General features: G+C 46.7%; 1 protein-coding gene across 7 annotated transcripts in view; it reads left to right on the plus strand.

Moving 5' to 3' along the window:
* ARHGAP39 (Rho GTPase activating protein 39) overlaps positions 1 to 26,733 on the plus strand; it is a 395,325-nt gene that overhangs the window by 20,121 nt on the left and 348,471 nt on the right. Inside the window, exons 2-3 of one of the 7 annotated variants that reach the window (XM_065586370.1) lie at positions 13,277 to 13,355; positions 14,267 to 14,387. The exons of 5 other annotated variants lie outside the window; for them this stretch is intronic. The gene's annotated coding sequence lies outside the window, so the exon portion shown is untranslated. Of the gene's footprint in view, positions 1 to 13,276; positions 14,388 to 26,733 lie in introns of all 7 variants that reach the window. One more of the 7 variants, XM_065586369.1, reaches the window with a different exon arrangement.

The raw sequence follows: 26,733 nt of genomic DNA on the forward strand, positions 1-26,733 counted from the left end.
GAGAGGTTCAATGGGACGCTAAAAATGATGCTGAAAACATTTATGAATCAGCACCCGCAGGACTGGGACAAGTACTTACCTCACCTGCTGTTTGCGTACAGGGAGGTACCCCAGGAGTCTACCGGGTTTTCGCCTTTCGAACTGCTATATGGAAGGCGGGTAAGGGGGCCCCTGGACCTGATGAGAGACGAATGGGAGGGGAAGGCCACTCCTGACGGAGAGTCAGTGGTGGAGTATGTCCTGACCTTCCGGGAACGACTTGCCGAGCTCATGGGCCTGGCCAGGGAGAATCTGGCCAGAGCCCAGAGGAAGCAGAAGGTCTGGTATGACCGCACAGCACGGGCCCGCGCCTTCGCCACTGGGGATCAGGTGATGGTCCTCATCCCCGTGAGGAAAAACAAACTCCAGGCCGCCTGGGAAGGGCCCTTCAAGGTTGTCAAGCAACTAAACGAGGTAAACTATGTGGTGGAGCTGTCGAACCGGGCACACCACCACCGGGTGTACCACGTGAATATGATGAAGCCATATTATGACAGGGGGAATATGGTGTTGGCCGTGTGTGGACAGTGGGAGGGGCAGGGAGATGACCCTTTAGTAGATCTATTCCCTGGGACAAGAGTTGGCTTCCCCCTGGAAGCAATTCCCCTCTCTGATCGGCTAACCCCTGCCCAGCGAGCTGAGATCGGAGGGGTGCTGCATCTGTACCAGCAGCTGTTTTCCAACCAGCCTGGACGCACTAATCTGACTGTCCACCGGGTGCAGACAGGATCGCACCCGCCTATAAAATGCTCCCCCTTCCGAGCCACAGGGAAAACTGCTCAGGACCTGGAAAGAGAGGTCAATGACATGCTGGCTTTGGGGGTGATTCAGCCGTCTTCCAGCCCTTGGGCCTCGCCGGTGGTGCTGGTCCCCAAAAAGGACGGGTCGATCCGGTTCTGTGTGGACTATCGGAAGCTCAATGCCATCACTGTAGCCGATGCCTACCCCATGCCCAGGCCGGACGAGCTCCTAGACAAGCTGGGAGGTGCTCGGTACCTTACCACCATGGATCTTACAAAGGGCTATTGGCAAGTGCCGCTGGATGCAGATGCCAGGCTGAAATCGGCCTTTGTCACCCCTCTGGGGCTCTATGAGTTCCTGACCCTGCCCTTCGGCCTCAAGGGAGCGCCGGCCACCTTCCAGCGCCTGGTGGATCAGCTACTGAGGGGGATGGAGAGTTTTGCCGTGGCGTATATCGATGACATCTGTGTCTTTAGCCAGACCTGGGAGGACCACATATCCCAGGTTAGACAAGTGCTGGACCGACTCCAGAAGGCTGGGCTGACCGTAAAACCGGAGAAGTGCAAGGTGGGGATGGCTGAGGTATCCTACCTAGGCCACCGGGTGGGAAGCGGCTGCCTAAAGCCGGAACCAGCCAAAGTGGAGGTGATCAGAGACTGGCCCGCTCCTCAAACCAAAAAGCAGGTCCAAGCCTTTATTGGGATGGCAGGGTACTATCGGAGGTTCGTGCCCCACTTTAGCGCCATAGCCGCCCCCATCACTGAGCTGTGCAAGAAGGGGAAGCCAGACAAAGTGGTCTGGACCGAGGAGTGCCAGGAGGCTCTCCGGGCGCTGAAGGAGGCTCTGGTCAGTGGCCCAGTTCTGGCAAACCCAGACTTTGACAAGCCCTTTATGGTGTTCACCGACGCCTCAGACACAGGACTGGGGGCGGTGTTAATGCAGGAGGATGAAAAGGGGGAGAGACACCCCATCGTGTACCTGAGCAAGAAGTTGCTACCCCGGGAGCAGAACTACGCGGCCATCGAGAAGGAATGCCTGGCCATGGTGTGGGCCCTCAAGAAACTAGAGCCATATCTCTTTGGGCGTCACTTCACCGTGCACACCGACCACTCTCCCCTGACCTGGCTGCACCAGATGAAAGGAGCCAACGCCAAGCTCCTGACATGGAGCCTGCTCCTGCAGGATTATGACATGGACGTGGTCCATGTGAAGGGACGTGACAACCTGATAGCGGACGCGTTGTCCCGGAGAGGGAGCCCTGAACTTCCCCAGGTCACTGGTCAGAGTGACCCCGCTCAGTTCAGTCTCGAAGGGGGGAGAGATGTGACGGAGCAGGGAGCAGGGCAGATTTGACCTGGGAATGTTGCAGGGGGGTTGCAGTGGGGATGTGGGACTTCCCTTGAAGGAAGCTACCTGAGCTGTAACCTGAGCCAGGAACGGGGGTGGGGAGAATTAACACCTTCTGCCCGGGAGACTGAACAAAGGAGAGGAGCAGCGGGAGGAGTTGGGAGTTTTAGTTTCGGTTGGGGCTGGGTGGTGCAACGCAAGGAACCCCAAGCTGGGGTCTAAGCTCCCTGAACCTCCCCGAGGGACCTAATTGAGGGGGTCTGGTCGTACCTGCACGCTCTGCTTGAGACTGTGTTCCTGTCCTTAAATAAACCTTCTGCTTTACTGGCTGGCTGAGAGTCGCAGTGAATCTCGGGAAGAGGGGTGCAGGGCCCTAACTCCCCCACAATCCGCAACAATTGGGTGGGAGACTCATTTCCTATGCTCCCATGACCACCCTCTGTCTCCAGGTAGTTTGGGGGGCAGAAGAACATGGAAGGAAGAGCAGGTCTTGCTCTTACAGTATGTTAGGGGCCTAAATTAGAAGAGTGCTTCATTGGGTTGCTCCTGCATGCACTAGTGCTTCTGTCTCCATCCTATGACCCTAAAATGACTGATCAGGAGGAATCCCACTGCAGTGAACCACAGAGGACTGTTGGAGGAACTCGGGAGGTCTGAATGGACTGAAGACTGGGTGAGAAGTGGGAGTTGGTGAAAGGGAGGGAGAATCTGAGGAAGTTTCTCTCTCCTCTTCTCTTCTCCCCCCCCCCCCCCCCACCTTCTACAATATGCAGGAGACTTGAACCATGGGTGACTCACAAGCATTTGAGTCTTTTTATTGACACAGCCAGATTTAAATGCGACACAGCCAAGACCGCTGGAGACTGAGGCCTACTCTACACTTAAAAGTTCAATTGACCTAGCTATGTTGCTCAGGGGTGTCCTGAGCCCTGTAGTAAGCTGACCAAACCCCCTGGTGTAGACGCAGCTAGTTTGATGGAAGAGATGTTCCATCGCCCTAGCTACTGGTGCTTGGGGAGGTGGATTACCTACTGTAACGATGCTGGTTCTGGCAGGACCCAATTGAGAGCATCAATTCAGGACAAATTGCTTAAAGCAGGGCAGATACAGCCCAAGGCTGGGGTTTCTATGCCCACCAAGGCAAACCAAACCAGCCAAACAGAGAAGACTTGTGGTTAGCCAGTAAGATAAAACCAAAGTCACACAAGCAATTCCCTTAGACACTCCAGTTTCCCAGTATCGCCACCAGTGTCACTCGTTATGGGGATGAATGGTTATGAAAACCAATGCCCTGGTAAAATAAGAAAAGGGTCTCCTGATCCCAAAGGACCAAGCCCCAGACCCAGGTCAATATAGAAATTGGATCTTGCTCACAAATTACACTGTTGCCAATCTTTAGAATCTAAAATCTAAAGGTTTATTCATAAAAGGAAAAAGATACAGATGAGAGCTAGACTTGGTTAAATGGAATCAATTACATACAGTAATGGCAAAATTCTTGGTTCAGTCTTGTAGCAGTGATAGAATAAACTGCAGGTTCAAATCAAGTCTCTGGAGTACACTCACAGCTGGGATAGGTCATCAGTCCTTTGTGTAGAGCTTCTGTTTGTAGCAAATAGGGTGACCAGATGTCCCGATTTTATAGGGACAGTCCCGATTTTGGGGTCTTTTTCTTATATAGGCTCCTATTACCCCCCCCACCCCCGTCCCGATTTTTCACACTCGCTATTTGGTCACCCTAGTAGCAAAGTCCCTCCAGAGGTAAGAAGCAGGATTGAAGACCTAATGGAGATGAGTCATTAGCCTTTTATAGTCTTTTCCAGGTGTAGGAACACCTCTTTGTTCTTACTGTGGAAAATTATAGCAAAATGGAATTTGGAGTCACATGGGCAAGTCCCTGCATACTTTGCTGAGTCATAAGGTGTATCTGCCTTCTCTTAATGGGTCAGTTGTATAGCTGATGGTCCTTAATGGGCCATCAAGCAAGCTAGGCAGAGCTGACACCAACTTGTCTGGGGTGTCATCCAGAAGCGTAGCATAAGTTTGAAATACAGACAGTATAGAGCCGATATTCATAACTTCAACTAAAAAAATGATACACACATACAGAGAGCATAATCATAACCAGCAAACCATAACCTCTCCATAGACCCCTTTTATACAAGATCTGGTGCCACTACAGGACCTTGGTTGCAACAATGATCCATATGGTCCCAGTTCATGTCAATAACGTCACACCTACATCAGGGTTTCTCAAACTTCATTGCACCATAACCCCCTTCTGGCAACAAAAATTACTACACGACCCCAGGACGGGGGACTGAGCTCGCTCAAGCCCTGCTGCCCCAGGAGTGGGGGAGCAAAGCCTGAGCCCCACTGCCCCAGGTGTGTGTGTGTGTGTGTGTGTGTGTGTGTGTGTGTGGTGGGGGAGGGAGCCAAAACCCAAGAGCTTCAGCCCCAGGCAAGGGACCTGTAACCTGAGCCCCATTGCCCAGGGCTGAAGCCGTTGGGCTTTGGCCCCTAGCAGTTGGGCTCAGGCTTTGGCCCCAGGCCACAGCAAGTCTAAGCCAGCCCTGGTGACCCCATTAGAACAGGGTCACGACCCACTTTGGGGTCCCAACCGACAGTTTGAGAACCATTGACCTACATCAATGGGAAAACGCCTTCTGCCTTCTACAGTGTTGGATTGGCTGTGCCACTATAGTGTCTGTACTGTAGGCATGGCCTCAGGCATTAGCTGCTGGAGTGGCACAGCTACTGCACAATAGCTATGCTGGTGTAGCACTGTTGCGTAGATGTGTCCTACAGTGATGGAAGGGTTTTCCCATTGTTGTTGTAGGAGCTGTACCTAAAGTGACAGTAGCGAGGTCAACAGAAGCATTTTTCCTTCGACCTAGCTGCAGCTACACTGGGTTTAGATTGACTAAACTACAGTGCTCAGGGACTACCCCTGCTCTGACAGGTATCCGTCCCTCCAATCCTTCTCTTCTACTATCTTTGCTCTGGGAGACCAGTCAAATGTTCTCTCCTGCTTTTCCCCCCCCCTACAAAGTGGCAACAGTTAGTCTTTTGGAGCTCAATGCCTCTGTTTTAGAATGTTATAATTCAGGAGCCCCTTCGAGGTTTCTTCAAACTTGATAGCTCCAGGTTCAAAGGTGAATTTCTCTAACATACCAGTTTTCAGGTATAACTTTGATTGTTTTTGAGTGAGGTGGGAGAAGTCAGGCTTTATAATGGAAATTCAGTGCTAGCCTTCACTATGGAGTGACTACAGCTACACAATATGTACACATCTACCCCAATATAACACTGTCCTTGGGAGCCAAAAAATCTTACCGCGTTATAGGTGAAACCGTGTTATATCGAACTTGCTTTGAACCGCCAGAGGGCGCAGCCTCCCCCCCCCCCCCCCCCCCCATCCGAGCACTGCTTTACCGCGTTGTATCCAAATGTGTGTTATATTGGGTTGCGTTATATCTGGGTAGAGGTGTACTACTTCTCCCTAGAACTCAACTTGCTAAAAATGTCTTATCCATCTAGCTGATCTGTCATGGGCACCTGAGATCATTCTCATATGTGCCAAGGTGCTTTTTCATCTAAGAGCCTAACATTATATTCTGATACTGGATTGAACTTGCTATTTGCTGGCCCATCTTAATTTTCTGCTCTAATGAGCCATGTTAGAGTAATGCAGTGGCCTAGCTAAAATCTATTTTGAGCACTAAAGAGAAGAAACTATATTTAAATACACCCTGCTTGTAAAATGAAGTCTCTGAATTGACTGATGGTGCAGGTATTTCAATGTCTAACAAGATATAAAGCAAGGCTGGACATCACACATGACTGTACTTTGTACTGCAGCTTCATGTCCACCCAGAACTGTTGAGGTTTCTCCCACCTGCAGCTTGTTGGATTTTCATGCCATCCCCTCCTTTGTTCCTAAGCACCAAGTGGGGCTCGGGCCGCGCTTTAAAGGGCCCGGGGCACCCCGCAGCGGCTGGAGCCCTGGGCCCTTTAAATCACCGCTGGAGAAGCTGGTCCAGTCCGGCATGGCGTATCAGCTCTTGCCGGTACACTGTACCGGACTGTACCGGCTTACTTTCACCTCTGACCTTGGGGCAATGGTCTTGTCCTCTTGCATGCCAGTATGCCACTGGTGTGCCTGGAACTACGTTAATGAACAAAATCCTCCTTTGTCATATCTGGCTCATCTACAGGGCCTTGCTCCTCGTCCCAAGAGAAATGTATATATCCCATGAGTTGATGCCTATTTCTCATTGGAGCAGTAGGTATTATAAATACTATCAGCGACGATGAAACTTAACTCTTTATTGCTGCTGGAATTCCTTAGCCTAAATGGCTTGCTTTGCCCCTTTTGTGTCCCTTTTTCTTGGTGTCTGCTTTGTTATACTTCTGATTTTCTCTTCTCCTAGCCTTATCCCCAACCCAGTTTAAAAATGGCATTATTGACTAAATTCTCTCCTACTTCCTCTGATGCCTCTTGCATAGGCTACTGCCAGAGGCAGAGGGTCGTGTCAGAGCCTGAAGTTGGAGTTGGGTTAATCTCTGGTAAGCTTTTTAGCATGTATAGGTTTTTTATTGTTTTCCTCTAATGCTTTCACCTTAAGAATAAATATGCTTGCTTAGGAAGGTGTCTATGGTAACTTATAACTGTAGTCAATTATGCTGTTTATGGCCTCTGAGGAGAAAGCAAAGCAAGCCTGCGTAACTGGTCTGACTTTCTGGGGAATTAAATTTAGGCAGGGAACTGTGCAGCCTGGAAAAACCCTGGCTGGGAAGGAGGATATGGGTCTCCACCGAAGACAGGTGACCCAGCACAGGAGCTGGGAGTCTAGTGTGGACGCACTTGCTGGATCACAAGGGGGAAATACAGTTGCAGTGCCCTGAACTGTGCCATATTTTTCCTTTTTATTTTTGGCTGTTCTCTTCTGTTGCCTCGCTTTTCTGTCTGTTTTGCTTCCCACACCTTTTGCTCTTATCAGCCCCATTCACCCTCCCTCTCACCTGCTATTTTGAGGGGAGTGCATTAATTTTTGCTACACCAGTCTAAGTTGAGTGCTGTAGAAGCAGCCCATCTAATGAGTACTGCAGAAGCAAAGAGAAGATGTTTGCATGGCAACTGTCTCCTGCCTGCAACAATATAAATAAGGGGGAAGTCTGCTCCATTTAGCTTGCTGTGTTAGGGGCACTTGCACCAACAGAGGGGAGAAAAGCAGGTGTTAAGCAGCAGGTGGCTCCTGGATAACCTAGAGCTGCAGAAACACAGTGAGCCTAGAGACAGGCAGCTTTTCCCAGCCCTCACTGCTCCCTCTTCTTATCCAGGTCCCTCAGGATAAGATAGCAGCATGGGGTCCTCCATTCGGTTTGCCTTGGAACAAAATTATGGCTGTATTTGTTTCCTGAGATGTTGACAATTTCTGGTTAATCTCTGCTTTGTTTTGCATCTCATTTTCCAGGTGCTTGAAGGCTATTTCTGTGGCCCCACCTGACTGTGTGTCTCTGTGAGTCTTTCCCTATCCCTGGATTACCGTTTCTGCCATTCTGTTGGTTTGCATGCATTTTCCTTTCCCCTCCCTCTTAATGCATTCAGAGATTCTGCTCCTTTTTACAATCACGCTTTTGTCTTTTCTCTCTGATTATTTTTGCTGCTGCTGTTTGTGGTGTATCTGCTTAGTGAAAGGATGTTTTCACATTTTAGAATCTGCCTCAGTCTTTGATGCCGGGCATGTGCTAGCTGACTTGCATCTTTGTCTTGATAATATATTTATCATTGCAACGTCCATATAATATTTTGTAAGTGTATTCTTGCTGTATCTGAATTGGAAATAACCACCTTGCTAAGTGTTGCAAGCAATTAATCCTCCGCCTAACTCTTGAAAACACTATTTCCACTAGTATTGTCTTGCATGTTTTAATGATTCTTACTATTTTGGGTGACAGGAAAATAGTTATTTCACCAATAGGGGCTGTAAGTATGCATGTAGCAAGAGGTTGAAATGGAACAAGGTGTTTCCTGAAGCTGGGATAAAAACAAAGGAAATTCTGAGGAGAGCCTAGGAGGGAAGGGTGTGTGAAATCTTCATTTTGATCAACTGCAGACCAGCAGGCTGACTCCTCCTTCACTATGGTGTAAACATTCTTATATTTTTTTAATGAAAAAAGAGAATAAATGACAATGTCAAGGTTACTAGTTAAAGTGTTGAGGTTTCCCTGGGCATCCAGCCCATTTTGAAATTTTGACCTCAACGCTGCCAACTTTGTCATTAAGTTGTGTATTTAATCCTTTAGCACCTTCCATGTGAGAATCTCAAAGCACTTTCCAAACACTAGCAAATTAAGCCTCACAGCAATGATTACACCTCTACCCCAATATAACGTGACCCGATATAACACGAATTCGGATATAACGCGGTAAAGCAGCGCTCCGGGAGGGGGGGGGGGGGGGGGAGGACTGCCCACTCTGGCGGATCAAAGCAAGTTCGATAACGCAGTTTCACCTATAATGCAGTAAGATGATTTTTTTTTTTTGGCTCCAGAGGACAGCGTTCTATCGGGGTAGAGGTGTACCTACATTGCAGGGATGTTCTACTCCCATAGATAAGGGAACAGAGGCAGGAGGGGTTGATTTGCCAGTCTCTCAACCTGTGCGGTTGGCCAGAGCTGTGGACAGCATACAGGAATCCTGATCCGAAGTCTCTAACCATTGGACAACAGTCACTTAAATGCCCAAATCAATTTAGTGATTTGCAAACAAATCCGTACCCATATATTATGAGATGGTAGCACCTGTATCCCCCCAGTGGGGCGTCAGTAACCTGTATGGCTTTTAAAAATAGATCTATGTGAAATGGTGCATAATCGGCTTGATAAACACAAATTAGATGGTTAAGGTTCGAACTTTAATGTGGGGCAGATCGAAGTAGAGAGGTCATTTTTGTAGACTTCTTCAGTAGTTGTCAAGAATTATTACTGACTGTAATAGGTCCTAGCCGGGGCTCGACCCTTCCGGGCAGGAGGGGAGCCACACCGACTCGCTACTGTGGGAACAAGCAGTCAGTTAGTCTCGAAGCTCCGGCTCTTTGGTGCAGGACCGGAGCAACCACAGTTAAAGCTCAGGCCCTTGACTGCAGGGGCTGAGCGAGCAAATAGTTCAGAGCCCAGGCCCTGGATCAGGGCGGGGCAAACACAGTTAGGCTCAGGCCCTTGTTTGCAGGGGGCTGAGCGAGCAAACAGTTCAGAAGCCCAGGTAAGGCACGCCTAGGCTCTCTGTAGCCGAGCGTTGGGTGAGGGGGAAACCTGCCACCCGTGAGCGGGGGGTGGCAGGGGGGAACGCAGGCCCACCCACTCCACTGCGTTCCAGCCCGGGGCCCTAGCAGCGGTTACTGCCGCTGCTGGTCAGTGGGGTATCCAGACCACAACACACTGACATAGGCTCACACTCGGTTACAGCCGGACCGGGGTCGGCTACCCCCGGGCTACTTCCACGATCCCCCTCAAAGCCTACCTCGTTCGTCGCGCCAGGATCGGGCCAGTCCATCTGCATGGGCTCCTCTCTGCCAGGGCTCGGTGGCAGGTCCGGTAGCTCTGCCGGGAAGTCAGGCCAACGGTCCTCAGGCGGCTCCTCTGGGTAGCAGCAGGGGCGGAGGGGTTCGGGTACAGTCTCACCCTCAGGGTTGGTGGGGTGGGGGTTCCCAGGGGTTCTCCCAGTGACGGGAGCGGACGGGCTCCAGTGGCTCCTCCTCGTAGCGCGCCCGGGGTAGCTCGGGCCAGCTAGGGTCCAGGCCTCGGTCTTCGGCGGTCTCCTGGCCGGGAGCTCCCGGCCACACGTCTGCTCCCTGCGGTGGCTGGCCGCCGACTGAGCTCTGGCGGCCGGCCTTTATACTTCCTGTCCCGCCCCTTGACTTCCGGGGGGCGGGGACAGGCGGTGGTGGTCCCACCCACTCTGGTGCCTGCACGTGGGCTCCCTCTTCTGGGCAGGAGGGGAGCCACACCGACTCGCTACACTGACCATATACGTAGCCACATCCTATACACAAAATACAAACAATCCCTGCCTCAGAGTTCGCAATCTAAGCAAGACAGAATCAGATGAGATGGGCAGAAGTCCAGAGGAAAGAGTAGCTTGGAATAGTTTTAAGCAATATTGTTCCATCATGTGCATGGTGAATGGATGAGTTTTCAGACGAGATACTAATGTGTAGAGTGTGGTGTGGTGGCTTGGCAAACAAGGATGAGTAGGACATTTCATGTGTGTGGGGAAAACCCACAGATAAGGATGGGAGAATGAAGCAAATGGAATTGAGCATGGCATCATTGGCAAAGTAGAAGATGAGATGAATGTAGTGCTGAAGCTGTCCTTGGTGGAAAGGGAAGAGACCCAATCAGCAATAGGCCAGAGTCGAGTTGAAAAGTGCCTTGAAGAGGATAAAAAATTTAATGTAGTAGTTTATAGTGAATGTTTATGTACAAGTTTCCCATTGCCCCCTCTCTCCTGAGCTCGGTCCTGAGATTGTTAGCTCCTAAGAGCTGAAACTGTCAAATGTGGAAAAGGTCTGTCACCTAGTGGGTGCTACCAAAAGCAGACCGATTACAGTGGATAATGAGAGGCAAGTGAAAGTCGTGAAACTGCCCCTCTTGACTAAGTTCACTCATCATAGTGGTGAATCCTGCTTGTCACTTCGGGGATTAGTTTTCAAGGCTGATGCCCCCATCCATGGTTTGCATGCTGTCACATCATCATCTCTCTCTCTCTCTCTCTCTCTCTCTCGTCTGTAGCTCTTCTCTTGTCCCTGGGACTACAGCCTCCTCTTCATGACTCAGCCCTCTGGCTGGATCACTCAGCATTTTCCCCCTTCCGGAGTACAGTCCTTCAATTCTCTCACTACCACAGTGACCCAGGAGGTCTTTCCATTCACTGCCATGCCCTCGGTGGCTGGTAGGGGAACCCGGGCCCACCCACTACTCTGGGTTCCAGTCCAGGGACCCTACACCCAGCAGTTCTGGGCTTTCCTCTCCCAGCCCGCACTGCTCCTTCCCTGGACTGCTTCCTACAATTCCTGGTTTCCATCCTTGCTCTGGGTGTACCAGTTCCAAACTCTCTCTTCCTAGGGAGTGATTGCAGCTTACACATCTTCGCAGCCTCCATACACTCCTTCCCAGCGAGTGACTGCCCTTTCCCACAGCCTAGAGCTTGCTACCTGGTTTTATAGGCCCTGCCTGTTCCTGCACAGGTGAGCCAGTTCTCTAATTAGCTGCCTCCAGCCAAAAGCTTCCCTATTTGCAGCCTAATAGCTGATTGGGCCAACCTGACCCAATTCAGCTCTTACAGGGATAGTGTGGGGAGCTCACTCCATCACAGAGTGACATACTCTGATCAGCCATGGAAGATATTAGTGGCTGCACTTTGGATGGACGTGGTCCGAAGGAGCATTCCTGTAATCCCATCAAGCCACAACTTGTGTGTGTGTGTGTGTGTGTGTGTGTGTGTGTGTGTGTGCAGTAACTGATCCCACATGTGCAGCAAGTCTTTTCCAATAGGAACCGATATCCCTGACGTAGTTTAAACACAGTGGGTGAGGTAATATCGTTTGGACCAACTTCTGTTGGTGAGACAGACCAGCTTTCAAGTTTAGACAGAGTACATTTCCCAGACTTGAAGAAAAGCTCTTTGTAGCTAGAAAGCTCGTCTCTCAGACTCTCACCATCAGAAGTTGGTCCAATAAAAGATATTACCTCACCCACCTTGTCTCTTTGATATCATGGGACCACTACACCGTGTACTTTAATTCACCTCAGAACTAATGTGTTTATTGATGACCCTCAGCATACAGTCTAAAATCCTGCTGCAACTGTCCAAAGTTCCCACATGGGATTGTGAGAAAAAACTGGCCTATGAGCTGCTCCACAGGCTCTTGGATGGAATTATTAATGAGCGTTGAGGTGTGTCTTGGCCATTGACCATTATTCGCATTGTGCTAATGATGATGAAATTCCTCATTATTTTCATAGTGATGCAGAGGGACCCATCTGATTCTGTCCTTCATAAAATGGCTGCATTCTGAGCTTTCTGCAAATAGTTATGCTAATTTTTTTTTACTGCTGCATTTCTAAAGCTGAGACAGATTTCTGGATTCATCTGTCTAATCTATCTGATTGCCATGGCTGTATTGTTACATTTAATTTGATTCTTTTCTTTACAGGTTTTATTTTAATACAATGTGTGTGTAAGAGAGAGAATGTTGGCACCACCCAGAAAGAATTAGCAAAGGTCCTTAGCCAATGCAGTCGGGTACCCGGGAACACTTCCTTCTGATCAAACATGGGGCATGGGAAACCTGAAAGGGTGCGGTCCAAAGGTGATCTGCAAATCAAAAATTGTGACCCTCTTTTGCTGGGTAAAGGCCTGATTTAAAACAAAACACTTTTTTGCATGTGTTTTACATTAAAAATTCCAGTCTTCTGTTACTGCTTTTTACTGATAATTCAGGTCTTAAATGGCCTCAGCATCAAATCCCTCTGGAATCACGATGGGACAGGATTTTTTTCAACCACCCTTTGGCCACAGTGCATGGCATAGCGGCCCATTTCCCCCAACCTGGGATGAGTCTCCTGCTGCCAGCTAGTGTAGTTAGGCCCCTATCTCGGGTGACAGGGCTGAAGGCTCAGGTTCAGTCCCTGCTGATGCATGATTGAGATGAGGGAGGGGTTGTTAGTTTTGTATAATAGAACTTGTTTACTACTTTCCAAAGAGAGACAAGCACAATTTATTGAAGGCTAAGTCCAAAAACTTACATTAAAATAATGTTTATTTAGGTTGCAAAGTCTAGCACTCGAAATTTAGAAAATAATAAATTGACAGTTGCCAATGCAGCCTTAATTGTGTCCCCTTGGCTGTATGCATTAAATATTTGAACATTTGATTAAATACTATTTTTTTCCCACCGGACCCCCGCCTCATTCAGTATGCAGGTTGTATGCATAAGGAAGCCAAATTACAGGCAACTGTAAATCTGGCAGTTCCTAACTTTTGAGTGCTTGACTTTACAACCTAAATAACATTCTTTTAATATAGCTAGTCTGTGTGTCTATGAACCCATCTTTTTTTCCCCTTTGCAAACCAACTTTAAAGACTGGAGAGGACGGGGAAAGACACATTGTATTAGAAGGCTTACATTGGGATTTCTATTGATACAGCACTCTTCATCCAGGTACATCTCAAACTGGTTTATCAGCTTTAATAACATGTACAAATGAGTAGGTATTTAATTGTATGAGTTTGAATCAGTGTTTATACAACATCTTATGTGTTTAAATTACATAATTTCACCTCCCCACTACTGAATAGCATCCACTTCTAGGGTGGAATGCGGTAACTGTTTGAAAGTGAACAGGAACAATGCATGAGTTAAGGTCAACAGTTAATAATATTTATTGGTAGTCTTTTCAATAGCTCCCATCACAGCTGCTCAAACACTGTTGACTGTATCTTCACAACACCCCTGGTATGTAGGGAAATAACATTATCCACATATTAGAGATGGAGAAATGAGGCATGAAGGGAGGAAGCTTGTGGTGTAAAGTCATACAGGTAGACTGGGATAGAAACTTTATCTCCTGAGTTCTGATCTAGGGCCTTAGCTTTAAGACTTCCCCTCTAAAGAGGCGGGGTAGCTGCCCCTCTGGCATTGCGAAAGGTAGAATTTGGCCAGGACGCAAGGGACATCCCGACTCCAGTAAAACTGGCATGGGACTCAATCCTGGGTGGTTGGGACCTTGATTTTGTCTCATCTGAAAGACTTACAAGGAAGAATGCTGACTACTTGCCACTTGCTACAGCATTTGGGTTTGCCTTAGGGGTCTCGTTCAAATACTTAACAGGCCTAGTTTTGCTTCGGCTTTGAATTAGTTAGCTACTTAATTGCTGGGCTGTTTTTAAACTTCCAAGTCCATTCTTGACCAAACTCAGTCCCAAGAGGAAGAGCTATTTTGTAATGGCTTATAATTTAGTATGTTTTCATTACCCCGTTTAGTCTAAACAGTTGCTCTCTTGCTGAATTCCTGCATTCAGCTCGTATGATAGGTGAAGTATAAAGTGCAGCTTTTCTGCTGATCAATACAGGATAATGCTCTTGGGGATCAGTGAAGACTTCATGAGGATGAGCTGATGGATATCTGCAGTTTGAAGAGTACCATTCTCATACTCTGCTTTGAACATAGAAATTATGGTGCAGACAACAAAGGTGATAAAAACTCTATACTTACTGCACTCTGAATGCAGAAAATTATATTCATTTGCATTTAAAATCTCAACTGTAAATCAAGACTGTTTAGTTGGCCCTCGTTTGCTTATGGCTAGACTCAGAATTTCATAGCTGCGTTGGCAACCATAAAGCTTGAGCAGACTTTAGATCTGGTATTTGGATTGGTTAGCTGAATGTTTGTTTTTTTTTCTCTCTCTCTCTCTCTCTCTCTCTCTCTTCCCCCCCCCCATGGACAGACCATTGTCATCTTAGGTTTGAGGATGGGGTCCATCTAGCTTGAGGGGGTGAGAACTGTCTTGTTAGTGCTTTGTTTGAACCAGTGACTCCTTAGCACCCTTTATAATGGTTTTTACAGGTCTGTGACAGCTCAAATGAAGGGAGACTGCTCACATGAAGGTGGTAGAAACCAGGGGCAGAGTCTGGCTATTTGTGTCACCTCAGATCATGCCATGACTATGTGGGAGGTAAAGTTTAACTGCTTTCACCATACTGTCTACTAAGTCTTGCACAGCAGAGCTGCTCTGAATGATCCATAGTTTGGTGAATCATTGATGCCTCATCTTGGAAAGGCGTAAAGCTTTCTCCATGATGAAGAATTTGCGTGTCAGTTTGCAAATAAAAATTAGATACAAGTTGAACTGGCCTTGGAAATGAGTGTCTGGAGGACAAAGGGCAAGGCTTCCCTGCTTGTTACGGCCAGTGCTGCTCCTAGAGGTGCTGGTATGGCTCTAAGGGTATGTCTACACTACGAAATTACTCCGATTTTACAGAAGTCAATTTTTGGGAACAGATGGTATAAAGTCGAGTGCATGCGTTCACACTAAGCACATTAATTCGGCAGTGTGCATCCGTAGTACCGTGGCAAGTGTCGACATTCTGAGCAGTGCACTGTGGGTAGCTATCCCGCAGTCCCTGCTGCCCATTGGAATTCTGGGTTGAGCTCCCAATGTCTGATGGGGCCAAAAATTTTTCGTGGGTGGTTATGGGTAAATGTAGTCAGTCAACCCTCCCTCTGTGAAAGCAATGGCAGACAATCATTTTGCGCCCTTTTCCCTGGATTGCCCGAGCAGACGCCATAGCACGGCAAGCATGGAGCCCGTTCAGCTCACCGCAGCAGTTATGAGCATTGTAAACACCTCACGCATTATTGTGCAGTTTATGCAGAAGCTGGAAAAACCAGGTGAGGAGGCGACGGCAGTGCGGTGACGAGAGTGATGAGGACATGGACGCAGACTTCTCTCAAAGCATGGGCCCCGGCAATGTGGACATCATGGTGTTAATGGGGCAGGTTTCATGCCATGGAACGCCAATTCTGGGTCCGGGAAACAAGCACAGACTGGTGGGATCACATAGTGTTGCAGGTCTGGGATGATTCCCAGTGGCTCCAAAACTTTCGCATGCGTAAGGGCACTTTCATGGAACTTTGTGACTTGCTTTCCCCTGCCCTGAACTGCAAGAATACCAAAATGAGAGCAGCCCTCACAGTTCACAAGCGAGTGGCGATAGCCCTCTGGAAGCTTGCAACGCCAGACAGCTACTGGTCAGTCGGGAATCAATTTGGAGTGGGCAAAATCTACTGTGGGGGCTGCTGTCATGCAAGTAGCCAATGCAATCACTGAGCTGCTGCTATCAAAGGTAGTGACTCTGGGAAATGTGCATGTCATAGTAGATGGCTTTGCTGCAATGGGATTCCCTAACTGTGGTGGGGTGATAGACGGAACCCATATCCCTATCTTGGGACCGGACCACCGAGGCAGCCAGTACATAAACCATAAGGGGTACTTTTCAATGGTGCTGCAAGCACTGGTGGATCACAAGGGACGTTTCACCAACATCAACGTGGGATGGCCGAGAAAGGTTCATGACGCTCGCATCTTCAGGAACTCTGGTCTGTTTAAACGGCCGCAGGAAGGGATTTACTTCCCAGACCAGAAAATAACTGTTGGGGGTGTTGAAATCCCTATAGTTATCCTTGGGGACCCAGCCTACCCCTTAATGCCCTGGCTCATGAAGCCATACACAGGCACCCTGGACAGTAGTAAGGAGCTGTTCAACTATAGGCTGAGCAAGTGCAGAATGGTGGTAGTGTGTGCATTTGGACATTTGAAGGGTCACTGGCGCAATTTACTGATTTGCTCAGACCTCAGCGAAACCAATATTCCCATTGTTATTGCTGCTTGCTGTGCGCTCCATAATCTCTGTGAGAGTAAGGGGGAGACGTTTTATGGTGGGGTGGGAGTTTGAGGCAAATCGCCTGGCCACTGATTACGCACAGCCAGACACCAGGACGATTAGAAGAGCACATCAGGAAGCGCTGCGCATCACAGAAGCTTTGAAAACCAGTTTCATGACTGGCCAGGGTACCATGTGACAGTTCTATTTGTTTCTCCTTGATGAAAACCCACCCCTGTGGTTGACTCATTCCATGTAAGCCACCCACCCTCCCTCCTTCGATCACAGCTTGGAAATAAAGTTGCTATTGTTTAAAAAAAATGTATTCTTTATTAATTGATTATAAAAATAGGGAGATAACTCGCAAGGTAGCCCATGTGGGGTGTGGGAGGAGGAAAGGAAAAGGCCACTTCAAAACTTGTTGAATGACAGCCTTCTGTCCACTGGGATGGAGTGGTTGGGTCCCCAGAGCCTCTCTCCCCCTCCCTCCCCCCGTGTTCTTGGGCATCTGGGTGAGGAGGCGGCTATGGAACTTGGGGAGGAGGGAGGGCAGTTAAACAGGGGCTGCAGCGGCAGTCTCTCCAGCTGATGTTCCTGAACCTCCACCAGACACCAGATCATGTCCATTTGTTCCCGCAGTAGCCCCAGCATTGCACCCTGCTGCCACCTCTCCTCACGTTCACTGGCCACTTTCCTGTCCTGTGCTATTGTGTTCCTCCACACTCTCTGCTGAGCTCTTTCAGTGTGGGACGCCTGCATGAGCTCAGAACATTTCATCACACATGTGGTTTTTTTCGCCGCCTATCTGAGAGAGCGTTTGGGACAGAGGAGGGAGGCTTGAAACATTTGCAGCTGCGGGAGGAAAAAAGGGAGAGAAGTATTTTAAAAGATACATTTTACAGAACAATGCTTATACTCTTTCACAGTGAACAACACTATTCACATTACATAGCACATGTGATTTCAGTACAAGGTCATTTTTTGCATCTTATGTTGAGTGCCTGCAGCTTTGGTGTTAGAGATCAAACACGCCGGGCAACAGAATTCGGCTTGCAGGCGGTCATGGTAAGCCATAGTCTTTTGGCTTCTGCAACCTTCATAATAGCAACGCCCTCCTTTCCCATACCAAGCAAAGCCTGTTGAGTTGTCCATTTAGGGCTGTGGTTTTTGTGTTAACGTGCAGCAGCAGAAACCACATTAACCCCCCCCCCCCCCCCCCCAAAAAAAAAAATCCTTTTCTCTGGGATCACTTTAACCCTCCCACCACCGCACCATGTGGCTGGTATCAGGGAAGATCTCTGCTAGCCAAACACGAATAGCTCAGCGCCACCACTTGGCTAACTGTGGGGAGGATTTCCTTTCAGCCACAGGCAAACAGCCCAGTAGGAACAGCCACCTATGAATGTCCCCTTAATTAAATTCCCGTATTTCAACCAGGTTATGAACAATATCACTCTCCTGAGGATAACACAGATAAAGAACGGATGTTGCTTGAATGCCAGCAAACACCGGAACCATACACTGCCAGGCTTTGTCATGCAATGATACCAGATTACTTGCTACTAGCATGGTGTGGTAAAATGTACTACCATGGAGGATGGAATAAGGCTTCTGTCCCCAGAAACCTTCTGGAAAGGCTTTTAGAGTACCTCCAGGAGAGCTTCATGGAGATGTCCCGGGAGGATTTCTGCTCCATCCCCAGACACGTTAACAGACTTTTCCAGTAGCAGTACTGGCCATGAATGCATCCCATGTCCTCAGGGCAAATTAATCATTAAAAAACGCTTGCTTTTAAACCATGTTTTATATTTACAAAGGTACACTCACCAGAGGTCCCTTCTATGGCTTCGTGGTCTGGGATACCACCTTGGGGAGGGTATTTCAGTCAGGGTGAGAAAAAGATCCTGGCTGTCAGGGAGAACGGTGTGCTGTGGGCTCTTCTCAACCTCGTCATCATCCTCCTCATCTTCTCCAGCTGTAAAATCCTCAGGCATGGTGACTGAGAGTACCCTGTTATCGGAGTCCACGGACAGGGGTGGGGTAGTGGTGGCGGCCCCCCCTACAATTGCCTGCAGCTCAGCGTAGAAGCAACATGTCTGTGACTCTGTCCCGGAGCGTCCATTTGATTCTTTGGTTTTTTGATACGCTTGTCTCATTTGGCATTCCGTCTTTTGGAACGGAGTTCTGATAGGACTGATTCGTCTCCCTATACAGCGATCAGATCCAGTACCTCCCATATGGTCCATGCTGGAGCTCTTTTTCGATTCTGGGACTGCATGGTCACCTGTGCTGATCGGCTCTCCACGCTGGGCAAACAGAAAATGAAATTCAAAAGTTTGCAGGGCTTTTCCTGTCTACCTGGCCAGTGCATCCGAGTTCAGATTGCTGTCCAGAGTGGTCACAATGGTGCACTGTGGGATAGCTCCCGGAGGCCAATACCGTCAAATTACGTCCACACTAACCCTAATTCGAACCGGCAATGTTGATTTCAGCGCTACTCCCCTCGTCGGGGAGAAGTACAGAAATTGATTGAGCCCTTTATGTCGACAAAAATGGCTTGGTTGTGTGGACGGGTGCAGGGTTAATTCGATTTTACGCTGCTAAATTCGACCTAAACTCGTAGTGTAGACCAGGCCTAAGATGCAGTCTGTCATCTGGCTCCTGTCCTTCCTGGCTGGCCAATGCTAGTGAGATGGTCACTTTCTCTACAGAGTTGTGGGTGAGGAAAGCAAGGTGCCAGCTGTTGTGACACTTCTGCTTAAGAAACCAGTTCTTGACTCTACTCTTGCGAACTACTGACCTGCTTCTAAGCTCCCTCTCAGTAGATGGTAGTGATGGGGTAGCTCACTGGTGGTTTTGGAAGTCTTCCTTTCCTTGGCCCTGGTCAGTCAGATTATAGGCCTGGGTATAGAGCAAAATCACTTCTGTTGGTATTAATACCAACTGCTCCTGCCCATGAGTAAGAGCATCTCTGCTGATTCTTCTAGATCTATCAGCAACCTTTGATACCATTGACTCCAGGGTTCTGATGACTTTTAAAAAGGATTATAAGTTATGTCTGCGCATAAAGCATGCCCTGGGAGTTTTTTCTTTCTCAGAAATATGCCATGGTAGTAAGTGTGGTGGATCCAAATTCTGAGCATGGTGTGTGTATATTAACTTCATCCATAATTCAGGTGGTAGGGTGGGAAGAATTTGTCCCAACACATTTTCATGCTTCCTACCAGCTATTTTAAGAATTTCTGAGCCTTACAATTAACTATTCTACTAATTCAGAAATGCTCCCAATAGTCTCATCACCACCATACAAACCCTGAAAGGTTTTCTCCCAGGAGTGACTGTACAACAAATACCTGGCTCCTTTCAGCTAGTAATTCTTGTTTCTATGTCTTTATGGATCTTGTATGTGGCACTTTTTTATGATGCCTTTTTGTGAAGAACTCCTTTGTTTCATTCCAGCTGCCAAGAATTTTATTCTTACAAACCCATCTCTCCCACAGTATGGCAAAGCAAAGGGTCATTTCTGAGTGTGGCGGCATCCTGTTTTTGCACATAACTTAATAAAGGGAAACTCTCCTTGAGCTTTCTCATTTGTTACAGAATCCTGCTGCATGCTTAGTGTGACCATCTGTAGGTAAAGCAAAATGCAGCTCTATTAAATTAGCTATTCCAGGAGACGAGGGGTAATTTAATTCACTCAAATGCGGGAAGTGGGCAATGAATTTTAAAAAGCTGCATTAGAAGATCTCAATGGGTCATAGATTGACCAAGCTGGAATTTTGGCGCTAATGAAATGCAAACTTTGGCACTTTCGCTGTCTTCCCATGGCTCCCCAGACAGGTGGGTTTGGCAACCCTATTAGCAGGCTGAGGCAAGAGTGTTTTCCCACCAGACTAATTTCATTCTCTCTGTAATTTTATGACCATAAAGTGTTGGTGCAGCATCTTAAATTCTTCAAGATAGTAAGCAAATGTCCCACATTTCATGCATTAAGGCACAAGTTCAGATGTTTTATGCACAGGCTCTTTGCCCTAAACATGCTTCAGCAACAGTTATCCTGTATGGAGGCTTCTATTTTTAGATCATATTGACTGTTAGCCAATGACTAGCTATCAAGATTTTTGCCATCTAAAGCAATTGAGTTAAGAGCTCAACAGTCTTGGAGGATATTGAAATTACGGGGCTCCTCCCGTACCATGACTTTTATCCACACAGTGGCATAGGTGTGCAGGGAGTTTTACAGATTGGTCCCTGTGTTGAGAAGCTTGTAGCTTAAGAGCAGATGTAACAGTGGACAGTGCAAACTTGGGGAGGGACAAGTCTCATAACTAACGAACTTTCAAGAAGGGAATTGGAGAAGATTGAAAAGAACAAATTGTCATGGACATGTGATGGGAGGTCACTGCTGCTTTGAGAGACAAGCATGATTCACTTGGGTCTCTGCCCCTTGAATAATGTAGACATCAGAGATTTATAGCAATAATGTTTAAGCAACCCACTCACACCATGCTGTGTGTACGTGCTACATACACATACAGTGCTTCTTAGCTGTGATCTCAGCTGGTAGATTAAAGCAAAAAAAGTGTGAGGTCCATGTGGTTCCTCCTAAAAAAAATATGACCCCGCTCTTTCTTTGTATAATATTAGCGTAGTCCAGCTCCTGTCGCCTGCATCAGTACATATTAAGTAGCTAAATGGGCTCAGTGAAGGAACATTCATTATCTGCAAACATGTTCAGATCCAATATTTTCTATCGCCGTGCCCATGAGCTGCTACTGCATGATAAACACTTGCGTATACAGTGCCTTAGGTGTGTGGCAGGTTATAATAAAACCATTTTCTGTTCTGAAGAGTTTACATTCTAAATAAGGCTCTAAGTGCTTTGGGTAGGAACTATCTTTTGTTGTTGTTCCAGTGTCTAGTACAATATGAAATATAACCCAGTGAGGTAGGAGCAGCCAGACAGTATAGGGGAAGATGAGAGAGAGCATAACTAGATCATGGATTCACTTTGTAATGTTGCATGTTTCTTATTCCATATTCTTACAAGCGGTTCACTTCTAGAATTACAAAAGAAACTCAGGTAAACAGCCAAGGGTATAATGCTGTTTCCTGCGGGATGCTGCTGACTATCCAATAAAAGAAAAGCCCCAGCCTTGTAATGATAATGATGAGTAGCATCTAAGTGTCCAGTCCTTGGGAGTCCAATTGTACTGTGTCAAAATGAATTTTCTGAATGAGGAGGTGTTGAATGACTATCTGTTCTACAACAGAAAACACCAACTTTCCCCTTTTGTCCTTAAATATACACCTCTACCCCGATATAACACGACCCGATATAACACGAATTCGGATATAACGCGGTAAAGCAGCTCTCTGGGGGGAGGGGCTGCGCACTCCAGCAGATCAAAGCAAGTACGATATAACACAGTTTCACCTATGATGCGGTAAGATTTTTTTGGTTCCCGAGGACAGCGTTATATCGGGGGTAGATGTGTATTGAGAAAGTGACTGCCTGGGTGGAATTTAGATATCCGCTGTTGGGGTTTCTGCAGTTATGAAATTCCATCTTCTTTAAAGATAAGTAATGCTTCATCTCAGTTGTCCACTGGCTATAAACTACACCTTAACTTAAGGCTTTCAAAAGTGATTTGCAAACAGCACAAATCCAGATTCTGCTAGCCTTACTCGTACAGAGTAATACCTTAATCTGGATATAGCCCCACTGAAATAATGGAGTATCTGTGCAGTAAGGTATTACTGATAGTAAAGGTACCAGAATCTGTCCTGTAAATTTTACAATACCCCACTTGTTCCACTTCAACTCTTTGCTATCATGGTCTGATATTATCTGATGGAAAGAGTCCACGTGCTTATTCAGTGACCTGCTGAAATGATCTTGTGATGTGGCTCAGCTGATGTTTAAAGTATAATAGAGAGCAGGAGTTAAGCTGGAAAGAGGGGAAAAAATCAGCTTGTTCAAGGAAAGTTGGGGTTTTTAAAAGGTGACTAGCACTCAAGAGCCTCTGCTCTATAAGTGTCTGATTATGCCAATGGAGACAAGTTCCAGGCTTTGAAATGGATGGAAAGGAAGACTTCAAAGGTATCTTGTTGGCTTAGATATGAAACTTGGAGTCTAGTTTTGCTAACTGGTTAGCCTCCCCTATGTCTCTCACAGCAGTGTTTAAATTCCAATGAGTGTACGTAAAAGCTAAATAGCACAGTAGCATCCCAAATGAGTGGTATAGGTTTCCTAATTTAATGAAAGACCTGTGCACTTGGTTAGGGGTGCTGGCTGTTGTGTAGTACCACTAAAATTAAGCAATAGTAGGAGCAGCCAAGTGGCATATTCCCTGCTGTTGTGCTCTACACCACCCTTACTTAATGGGTTCTGTTCCCTACCTAAACTGGTAAATATGCTACAGGAACAGTATTCTCATGTGTGGTGTGTGCATAATGTCTTGTTTTGTTGAACAGCAACCATCTCTCCTATTTGACTGATGAATGGTATTGACTGGCTCCATGTAGTTCTAGCCAGTTGTCTTCATTCGTAGCAGGGTGGATTTGAAGTAAAAAGGGGAGAGACCTTCAGTAAGAGCAAAAAAGTGCCAAGTTTTAATATAGTGCAGAAAAGATTGTTTTAATTACAAAACTCAGGACTGGAGTCGAGAGAACTAGGTTCTGTTGCCAGCTCTGCACCATACTTTCTGTGTAACAATGGGGAAAGTCATTTACAGTGGAGTTGCATCTTACGCGGGGGTTAAGTTCTAAAGTCAGCACATAAGGCGGAAATCGTGTATAGTCAAAATTACCCTTGAAAATCTCTTAAATCGCCCACAAAGTACAGTATACTGTACTTGGTTTTGTGTATACAACCCTGTACAGTAATATGTATAATGTATACAGTAATGTACAGTATATAATAAAGAGCACATATGCAAAATATATTTTACAGTACTGTATTTTTAATTACACGGGGTCGTCAGGGTTTGATGTCGATCCAGGAGACGGAGATGACTGAGAGCTTGGGTGACAGAGAGCGAGTCGTAGACTAAGTGGTTGGCTCTGGTTTAGCTCAAGAAGTTGATTGCGTAGGCTAATCTGCTGATGGTTGTTTTTCCTTGAAAAACATGGTGATCGGCAACTGTTGCTGTTGTCTCTTGCTCAAAATTTCTTGATACGGTCTCAAATAGTCCGTAATACTCCATGTGATTTTTGAGGCTTCGTTCCATAGAGGGATCATATTCAGAAGTTAAATCATTCAAGTGTTTTGCTGCTTGGAACACTTGAGCAAATTTATGAAGATTTCAACTTGCTGGCTCTTCCTGTTCGTCGTCGTCATCTTCGTCTTCTGTAGATGATTTTATCAGTTCCTCTAATTCTTCGTTAGTCAATGTTTCTCTATGGCTCTCAATTAATTCTTCCATTTCTTCCTCAAGGATGTCGACGAAGCCATCACCACCCACTTGCCTGGCCACCTGAACAATGCGTTTCACTTCTTTGTCAATGGTCGGGAAACCCTTAAAATCATTCACATGTTCTTTCCATAGGTTTTGCCAACATGCATTGACTGTTTCAGGCTTGATTGCATCCATTGCCTGTTTAATATAAGTGATGCAATAGGCAATGTTGAAGGACTTCCAACACTCCATCACATTAAGATTGGGATCAGCATCCATAGCGCTACGTATCCGTGGGAACGTAAGCCTCGTGTACGTGGCCTTGAAACAGCGAATCACGCCTTGGTCGAGAGGTTGGAGGATGGAGGTGGTATTGGGGAGGAGAAAGATGACTTCAACGTCGTTAAATGCAAACCGGAATGCCGCAAGGTGGCCAGGAGCATTGTCTACGATCAACAACACTTTAAAGTCAAGTCCTTTCTCTTCGAGGTACCGCTTGACCTCTGGAATGAAACACTTGTGGAACCAATCCAGAAATAATGCTGCCATCACCCAAGCCTTTTTATTTGATTGCCAGAACACAGGCAGGAGATTTCTATTCTTGCCTTTTAGGGCTCAGGGATTTGCAGCCCTGTAGAGCAAGCCCGGCTTTATTAAATGCTCAGCCGCATTGCCACAAAACAACACAGTCTCATGGTCTTTAGCTGCTTTGAAGCCAGGGGCTTGTCTTTCTGATTTCGAAATGTAAGTGCGGTTGGACACTTTTTTTTTTTTTTCCAGAAGAGCCCAGTCTCGTCAGCATTAAAAACAAGTTCCGGAAGATGGCCCTTTTCCTCTGATTTTCTTTAATTATTCGGGGTAGGCTTTTGCTGCCTCTTCATTGGCAGATGCAGCTTCACCAGGAGTCTGCACATTTTTAAGGTTGAAGCGGTTCCTAAAACTGTTAAGCCAACCTTGGCTGGCTTTGAATTCCTTCTCATCAGAAGGCTGTCCCTCTTCGGCAGGAGGTTTGAACAGCGCGTAGAGGCTCAGAGCCTTTTCTTGCAACATGTTGCCATCGATAGGCACATGTTTACGGTTCAGGTCTTCCAGCCATAAGTTTTTAATGCCTTTTCAGTCTTCACTAAAGTCTTATCACGAACCTGGCTCGTCACCTTAGCACCTTTTTTGTCGAGTGTGTATAGTTGAATTTGCGTAAGTTAAATGCGCGTATGATGCGACTCACCTGTAATGTCTGCATACCCTTCTGTAAAATGGGGATGATGGTGTTTGGTTCTCAGGGGTTTGAGGAGGCTTCTTTATTTGCATTCAAGATCCTTGGACTAAAGGTGCTATAGATGGCAAAATGCCATGGCTAGGTGGAAGGGTTTGGGAAGCAGCTGCTAAGTTAACCATAGGCATGTTCAATTACTGTCAGCACTAGTGGATGTTTGATAAAATGGGAGGGCAATGTGCAGCTTTTATTCAGACCTTTGTTTAATCAAGTATATTTGTACAGAGGAATTTAATTTTTCTCAAAATAGAGTTGGTGCCAAGCAACAGCTGTAATTCTAGCCCAGTCTAATTGTCTGAGGTATAATACTAAATGAGCTAACCTTTTTATATAACTGGCATTTCCTACCTGGCAAATTGACAACCCCATGATGATTTTTTAAACATTTACCTGAATTACAATGATTAATAATGATTAGTGGTGGGAGAAAACAGGAGAGATTTCTTGAATATTAGACTCCTTATCCTCTAAACAGTTCAGTTGTTTTTGTAACCAAAAGGTTAAGTAGTGATCAAATGGAATTGGAAACTTAAACTAAGGACGCTATAACACTTGAGTGCCTTTTCAAGCACGCTGGGGGGTATTACAAAAAGGTTAAAATTTGCAGCTCAAATGTTAGATCTGAATTTGGCTGAGTGACTCAAAATATTCCTGGAGTATTAGTTCACAAAATGAAACCTTAGGAGTGTTGCAGATCAGAGGGAAGAAAGCGACAGAGTTTAAGGGGCATAATTATGACCAGAGACCTCTGAGCCCCAAGATGTTGCATCGCTGGATTGGAATTCTTTGCAATCCAGCCTTGCTGAGCCTTAAACCACATGGTGGATAACACAAGAAGACCATTGAGTGTGGTGTGTGCTGGGTCAGATGTTTTTCAGCATCTTGCAAATTAAGAGCTATTGTAAATGCGCAAGATCTTATCGGAATCCAGTGCAACTGTTGGAAAATAGAAAAATACATTGGGAATTATCTGACGGTTTCGGTTGCAGTGTTTTGCAAGAGTCTAATCCACAGAGAGCTCTGTAAAAAGTCCCAGGAACAGGATAAGAAACATGTTAAGTCTGGCGGCTATGGGGATGTGAATGTTCACTGCAGAGCCAGACTAGGCGGGAGGGTTAGTGGTAGAGAGAATTACTATGTTGCAGTTTTGTGGGGAAGTGAAATGTGGGAGAACAGAAATGTAGTAAAAAGAATGTGACGTTTCACTGCTTGGGGGGTGGGGGGGAGGAAGTGGGATGCCTTGAAGTCTTTGGTCTAGCATCAAAGTACAGGCTTTTGCTTTGTTTTAAGCAAAGGCTAGTCCAAATGGCTTTGTGAATGTGCCTGGGATGAGCAAGTCACCACCTTTTCTTGTTCCCACTGGTATTGCTAGTTCCTCCCAGATCTCTTGGTTGGTACTTTACAGTTTGTGGCTATTCCTCCTTCCCATAAACCCAAGGAATGCACTTGCTTTTGTGAGCTGGTTTAACTTCCTTCGGTA

The sequence above is a fragment of the Chrysemys picta genome, chromosome 2 (genome assembly GCF_011386835.1).
Source record: "Chrysemys picta bellii isolate R12L10 chromosome 2, ASM1138683v2, whole genome shotgun sequence".
Classification (NCBI taxonomy): domain Eukaryota; kingdom Metazoa; phylum Chordata; order Testudines; family Emydidae; genus Chrysemys; species Chrysemys picta.